The sequence below is a fragment of the Anolis carolinensis genome, chromosome 2 (assembly GCF_035594765.1).
Source record: "Anolis carolinensis isolate JA03-04 chromosome 2, rAnoCar3.1.pri, whole genome shotgun sequence".
NCBI classification, from domain to species: Eukaryota; Metazoa; Chordata; class Lepidosauria; order Squamata; family Dactyloidae; genus Anolis; species Anolis carolinensis.
In genome coordinates this window covers 66,943,232-66,950,813 of record NC_085842.1, presented here as the reverse complement: position 1 = coordinate 66,950,813, position 7,582 = coordinate 66,943,232, and positions in this window count along the sequence as shown.

Sequence of the window (7,582 nt, the reverse complement as noted above, 5' to 3'; positions counted from 1 at the left end):
AATGAACAAAGAGGAAATGGCAAGTCCTGGAGACTAAGGAAGATGTGAAGACAGGTACAGGAAGCACTGCTTTGCCTCTCTGCTTTGGCTTTCTTTCTGGCCCCTCTATCAACATAGCATTACACAGACTATGGCTTTCTGAACACAAGTTTTCCATAATTAAATGAATAACTTTGTATAACAACAACAACAACGCTTTTTATTGTAACACGTTTCTCCTCAAGGCCCATACCCTCTGAAATCTGACATAGATCTGGGTGGGGGTAAACCGTACCCAGCTTTGTCCTCCGGGTTTCGGGGTGCATCAGCAGGCCAGGCCTGGAGGGCGGGGAGGTGGGGTTGCGGTGGTCTTTCGGCAGTCCATCGCCCTGGTCAGATGCACCGTTCCGCAAACTGCTGGGTTTGAGTGTCTCCACTTGAAGGTGGGTACCCGGGACAGTTTGGGGATTCTGCTGGTGTACCGTCCACCCCGCAACACAGCAGTCTCCCTACCTGAGCTAGCTGAGGTGGTCTCTAGCGTGGTGTTGGGCTCCCAGCGCCTTTTGGTATTGGGTGACTTCAATATCCACGCTGAGGCCACCTTGACAGGTGCGGCTCAGGAGTTCATGGCTGCCATGATGACCATGGGGCTGCCCCAAGTAATATCGGGTCCCACCCATCAAGCTGGTCATACACTTGACCTGGTCTTTGTTGTGGGCGACGGTTTGGTCAGAGTGGAAGAGCAAACTATTCTTCCATTGTCATGGTCTGACCATTATCTGATCAGTTTAAGACTCACCGTGTCCTCAAACCTCCGCAGGGGTGGTGGGCCCATTAAGATGGTCCGCCCCAGGAGACTTATGGATCCTGAGGGACTCCTGACGTCTCTTGGGGTTCTGTCTGCTATGGAGGCTGACGATCCTGTTGATGCCTTGGTCGCTCGTTACAGTACCGAGTTGTCCAGGGCTATTGACATGATCACTCCCGAACATCCCCTCTCGCTGCGTGGAGTTGCCCCGGCTCCCTGGTTCACCGGGGAGCTGGCGGAGATGAAACGTGAGAGAAGGAGACTAGAGTGGCGCTGGCGGAGAACTCGCGACGTTTCTGACTGAGCATGGTCTAAAGCCGCTATTAAGGCTTATTCCGCGGCGTTGCGGGCAGCCAGGAAGGTTTTCACGACTGCCCGCATCGCGTCTGCAACAAATAGATCTTCTGAGTTGTTCCGAGTTGTTGGGGAGCTCCTCCACCCTTCTCAGGGTGCAGGGGCACCTGACTCCTCAGCAATTCGGTGTAGCGAGTTCGCTCACCATTTTGCAGACAGAGTCGCTCAGATTCGTTCTGACTTGGACGCCAGTCTTGAAGCATTGCCAGGTGAGGTAACCGAGGCATCTGTCTGTTTGATCTTGTGGGATTCGTTTCAGTTTGTGCAACCTGATGATGTGGACAAGATTCTTGGAGCGGTGAGGGCGACTACCTGTGCTCTAGATCCCTGCCCATCTTGGCTTTTAAAACAGGCCAGTGGTGGGTTAGTTGATTGGTTTGTGGCAATAATTAATGCCTCTTTGGGGCAGGGCAAATTTCCATCCAGCCTAAAACAAGCCGTGGTAAGGCCTATTTTGAAGAAGGCCTCATTAGATCCGACCAATCCTTGTAACTACAGGCCAATCTCTAACCTACCATTCTTGGGCAAGGTCTTGGAGCGGGTGGTTGCCTCTCAGCTCCAGGGATTCTTGGAAGATACGGATTTTCTGGACCAATCACAGTCTGGCTTCAGGCCTGGGTTCAGTACCGAGACGGCTTTGGTCTCCTTGGTGGATGACCTCCGCAGGGAGCTGGACAGGGGGAGTGTGACCCTGCTGGTTCTCTTGGACATCTCAGCGGCTTTCGATACCATCGACCATGGTATCCCTCTGGGGCGGCTCTCTGGGATGGGCCTTGGGGGTACTGCACTCCAGTGGCTCCAGTCCTTTCTGGAGGGTCGTTCCCAGTTGGTGAAGCTGGGGAACACCTGCTCGGAGCCCTGGCCATTGACCTGTGGGGTCCCGCAAGGTTCTATTTTGTCCCCCATGCTTTTTAACATCTACATGAAACCGCTGGGAGAGGTCATCCGGAGTTTTGGAGTACGGTGCTATCTCTACGCGGATGACACCCAACTCTACTACTCTTTTCCACCTAAATCCAAGGAAGCCCCTCGGATTCTGGACCAGTGTCTGGCCGCTGTGTTGGCCTGGATGAGGGTGAACAAACTGAGACTTAATCCCGACAAGACAGAGGTCCTCCAGGTCAGTCATACGTCTGATCGGGGTATTGGGTGGCAAACTGTGCTTGACGGGGTCGCACTCCCCCTGAAGGCACAGGTCCGCAGCTTGGCGGTCCTCCTGGATTCGGGGCTGACACTTGAGGCTCAGGTGTTGGCCGTGGCCAGGAGGGCCTTTGCACAACTAAAACTTGTGCGCCAGCTGCGACCATACCTCGAGAATTCTGATCTGACCAGGGTGGTCCATGCCTTAGTTACCTCTAGACTGGACTATTGCAATGCGCTCTACGTGGGGCTGCCTTTGAAGACGGCCCGGAAATTACAACTAGTACAGCGTTCGGCAGCCAGGCTTTTAACCGGAGCGAATTACAGGGCGCGTTCAACGCCTCTGTTTAAGAAGCTTCACTGGCTGCCATTTACTTTCCGGGCCCAATTCAAGGTGCAGGTTATCACCTACAAAGCCCTAAACGGTTTGGGACCCACCTACCTTAGAGACCGCATCTCCCTCTATGAACCCACGCGTTCTCTTCGCTCATCGGGGGAGGCCCTTCTCTCGCTCCCACCACCCTCACAGTCATGGTTGGTGGGGACGAGAGAGAGGGCCTTCTCCGTCGTGGCCCCCCGGCTTTGGAACTCTCTACCTAGAGAGATCAGGCAGGCCCCTACCCTCCTCTCCTTCCGGAAGAGCTTAAAAACCTGGCTGTTTCAAAAGGCCTTCGATGTTTAGTTGTTGCTGGATTGATCTATCTGTCCATTCCATAATAGTCCCATTGTTGTTGTCTTGCCATTTTATACCGCACTTTATCGTCCAGCTGTGAAATTTCCTTTTCCCATTTCGTATCACTCTGCATTTCGCCTGGGATCTACGAATTAGTCTCCTGTTTTTAACACTGTATCCTGCTTGTTGATTTTAATGACTGTTTTTATTGATGTTGATGTTTTTTACTGGGATAATTGTTTTATTGCTTTGTTACTGTTATTTGTTTGTTTTATCGGGCCTGGCCCCATGTAAGCCGCCCCGAGTCCCTTTGGGGAGATGGGGCGAGGTATAAAAATAAAGTTATTATTATTATTATTATTATTATTATTATTATTATTATTATTATTATTATAAATACATTATTTTACATTACAAGGAAGTCAGGCTGGTGTAAGATGGTAATTTCCTTATTAGATGTCACTGCTTATATATACTACATTCTACCATTTGCTTTTTAACATGCTAGTCAGCTTTGACCACACACTAGCAAATGGATTATTTGGTCTGATCCACTACTTCACTTTCAATCCTGGTTCCATATTTGAAGATTTCAGTCTATAAAATAATTCAAGTCAATCACTAATATGAAGCCAAGCTACTTGTTTTATAAATTCAAAAGTCTAAATTCCATACCTAAATGCAAAATACCATAATACTGGGGCATTAAGTTGGTGTAACTGATTTATGGAAATAGTTGGGTTTTTTGCATTTCCATAAGGAGATATCTAATACTGCATTACATAAGCAGTTCCTTCTTTACCCACAGTGAAATGAAACAACTTGGATGCTGTTGTTAAACTGGTTTGTCATATGGACACAGATCGGCTACACTTGCAAGGAAATAGCTACCAAAACAGCAACTGCAAAGAGCCAGGGCAGCCATCAGAATCATTTGCCTATGTGGTAAAGCTTAACACTCTGATGGCACTTAATGGTGAATTGTTCTGACTCTATTTTGATTCTAATATAATTGTTCATGTTTTGTAATAGAAAGTCAGCAAATTGTAATATTCTGCACACTTCAAAACAAATCTGCATTCTGTTCAAAGACCTTACCTGATAGTTTAATGTCTCCTATTTGGATGATGTGTAGCTAATACTGCAGCATTTTAGTGAAAAATGAATTTGTCACTCAAAATATGACAGAAGGCCTGAAATGCAGAATATTTTTATGAGATCAGTAAGAATATCAGAGATTACAAATTATCAGATTTAGGAAAAGTAATTCTGTTCCCCTGTTGAAGAAAGCGCAAAGAGAGGAACCTGGGTTGGGATCTTCACTGCACAGGTATAAAAGGGGTCGTAATGCAGAAGGAGGGGACATTTTTTTGGAGATTCCTCCATAGCATCACCTACTAGGGTGTGCCAGAGAAACCTCCTAACCCTTTCAAGCAAATTTCAGGAGACAAAGGCAAGAACACATTAAAACTAGGGAGTTCTTATTCAAATACCCTGTATATAGGATTGAACCCTGTTAATTGGCCCCCACAAGAGCTCTGTAATGCACTACCTACCTACTAGCCTTAAGCTATCAGAGAGTAATCTCTGTGAATATTCTCCTCACCTGTAACAAGAAGGAGAGATTAAGTGCAACCAAACCATTTGGGAGGAGGTGTTTTCTTCATGGGTTCAGATGGGGACAGCAGAGATCCTGCTTTAAAGGAGGGAAGTACACAGCAACCTCTCCTCCACAGGTTCGTAGAAAGATATGACCTGAATTTTAGAGAGCAGAGGGGGCGGAGAGACAGAGAGAGAAAGAAAACAAGCACATTAAAACAAGACAACACAAGAGACAGGGATTCTCTTTCTTTCCCCAGTGAAAGAATACTTGTGATTGTTCATGTCCTATCTCCCTCTCATAGCTTATTGGGAGTACTCAAAAGCCCTCTTAGAACCCGCTGTTTTCAATTACACTGGTCCTTCTCTCAGACTTGTAGTACAGATCATATAAACAGCAGCTCAGCCTCTTTTGTGAGACGGAATGCCTCATGAGAATTTGTTATGTTTGTTAACACCACCTGTTTGGATATTAATGCTACCACGGTTTAGCTACTTCCATTTCAAAACAAAAATAAATGAAATGCATGCAGAGCAATGGCATTGGTGTGTTTGTTTAAAAATAACAAGAATTCAAAGTACCTGTCCTGCCACGAGGAGGCAAAACATTACCTGCTGCCCTGTCTCTTTAAGGTTCCAAAGGGGCGGAGCTTAGCCTTGGCTCCTGCCAGCCTGAAATGGCAGTTATTCTTTGTCAGTTAGAATTTGTCAGTTGGTGAGGCTCTGGAAGGAAGTGTAGGAAGTAAAAGGATCACAGAAATTCACGTCACGTTGGAACCGTATTCAAATTAGATTAAAAAGCCACAGACTACAGCAATAGAGAAAGCCATGACAACACTGCATTGAAGTCATCTCAAAGATACAAAGAATCCAGTCATAACAAGACTTTATACTCTGTGGCAATATCTATCCAGAACTGCATAGACTCAAAGATTTCTTTCCTCACAAGAGAATTCATAGTGGCAACAAGAGGAAAAGAGATCAATTTTGTCTATTAATAAAATATTTTGTTTCACCAACTACAGTCTCCAATCTGTCCTTCGTGCTATGAGTCCTTCCAGTTCATTTAGTTAAGCATGGAGGCAGAACAGTACCATATATACCTGTGTACAAGTTGGCATTATGTATAAATCAAGGGCAGGTTTGGGGGACAAAAGTATACATTTTGATAATTTGCAGTCTTCCGGAATCTAATACTGTCCAGAGATTTTAAACGACAACTCTCAGCATTCCTAACTATTTGCCATAGAACTGCAGATTGATAGGAATTTAACTATAATACATCTAACATAGATTTAGTTGGAGAAGACTGTGTGACTATATTATTGTAAATTACGGATGGGCAAACCCTGCAGCTATTCTTGAACCACAACTCCCAGATTAATCACCATCGATTATTCTGACTATGGCTGATATAACTAGCAGCTAAACATCTGCTATGAAGCCTTCAGATCCAAGTGCAACTGGGTCAGTTCTTGCACTTTGTTTCTGAAGTATAGAATAGACACTCCGTTGGGAGAATTCGGCCAAATGGAAGTTTGGATATAACACAGAATATCCAATGGAAGTCACAAGGAGGTAACTACTCTGTTTGAAATACAGTAGAGTCTCACTTATCCAACATAAACGGGCCGGCAGAACATTGGATAAGTGAATATGTTGGATAATAAGGAGGGATTAAGGAAAAGCCTATTAAACATCAAATTAGGCTATGATTTTACAAATTAAGCACCAAAACATCATGTTATGCAACAAATTTGACAGAAAAAGTAGTTCAATATGCAGTAATGCTATGTAGTAATTACTGTATTTACTAATTTAGCACCAAAATATCACAATGTATTGAAAACATTGACTACAAAAATGCATTGGATAATCCAGAACGTTGGATAAGTGAGACTCTACTGTATGCTAAACCATAAGTTTCATTTTTTTTCATTTCATTTTACACAATGTGCCATCATCCCAAAACTGTTCTTTTTCCTCTGGGGCTAGTTAAGCAAAATACAATTAATTTCTAAAAATAACTTGTTCACAAGGATAGTTTCCAAATTAGGATATTTACTCCCACTAGGTTCTTTCTAAGATGGAAATTTTTAAAAAGATACTACTTTAGTAAATGTTGCCAGTGATTGGTGACAGCCCCATGAAGCTCATGTTAGCATTACTTCCCAGGTTACTCTAGGGCAAAAATGCAGCAGTTTTTAATATTTTATTGGAAATAGCTATATTTAGTTCAAAGTGACAAAATATTTGAGAAGCAGTCTTCATGTGCTGTTACCATTCCAATCTTAAATTTTGTATTAGAATCATGTTATTCTCTTATTATTGTTAAAACATTAATTCTCTGTGGGTAAAAGGTTTTTTTAACAGCCCTAAATACAAAATACCCATTGTTTCGTGCTTATGTTGGAAGATAAGGACATTATAACAAGACATCAGCTGTTTTCTATTTCCAATCTCTTAAGTACTACATTCAATTAAAATAGTTAATTAGTACATGGCTTCACAACTGAATGCAAAGCTATCTGTTAGGATTTCAGAATAGAGACCCACTGTCTATGTCTAACCACTTTAAAGCTGGACTAATATACACAACCACATAGCAGAAAGTCTCACTAAGCAAACTAATTTTTTTTTACAGAGCACAATGTGCCAATAATCTCTCATGTCAGAATTATGATCAAGGCATTACATTAAATGACAGCCAGTGTGATGCAATGGTTTGAGTGCTGAACTACAACTCTGGAGACCAAAGTTCGAATTCCTGTTCAGTCATGGAAACTCACTAACCTTGGGCCAGTCACATTATCTCAGCCTCAGAGGAAGGCAAAGGCAAAGTAAACCTCTCTGAACAAATTTTTGCCAAGGAAACCCCATGATAGGTTTGCCAAGAAGTAGTAAATGACTTGAAAGCAGACAACAACATCTCTGAATAACATTTTGTAAGTGGAAATTATTTTACATAGAGTATACGAATGGTATATTCTTTGATTTCCCTGTCTTAAAAGGCCTAAAATCACTATAGT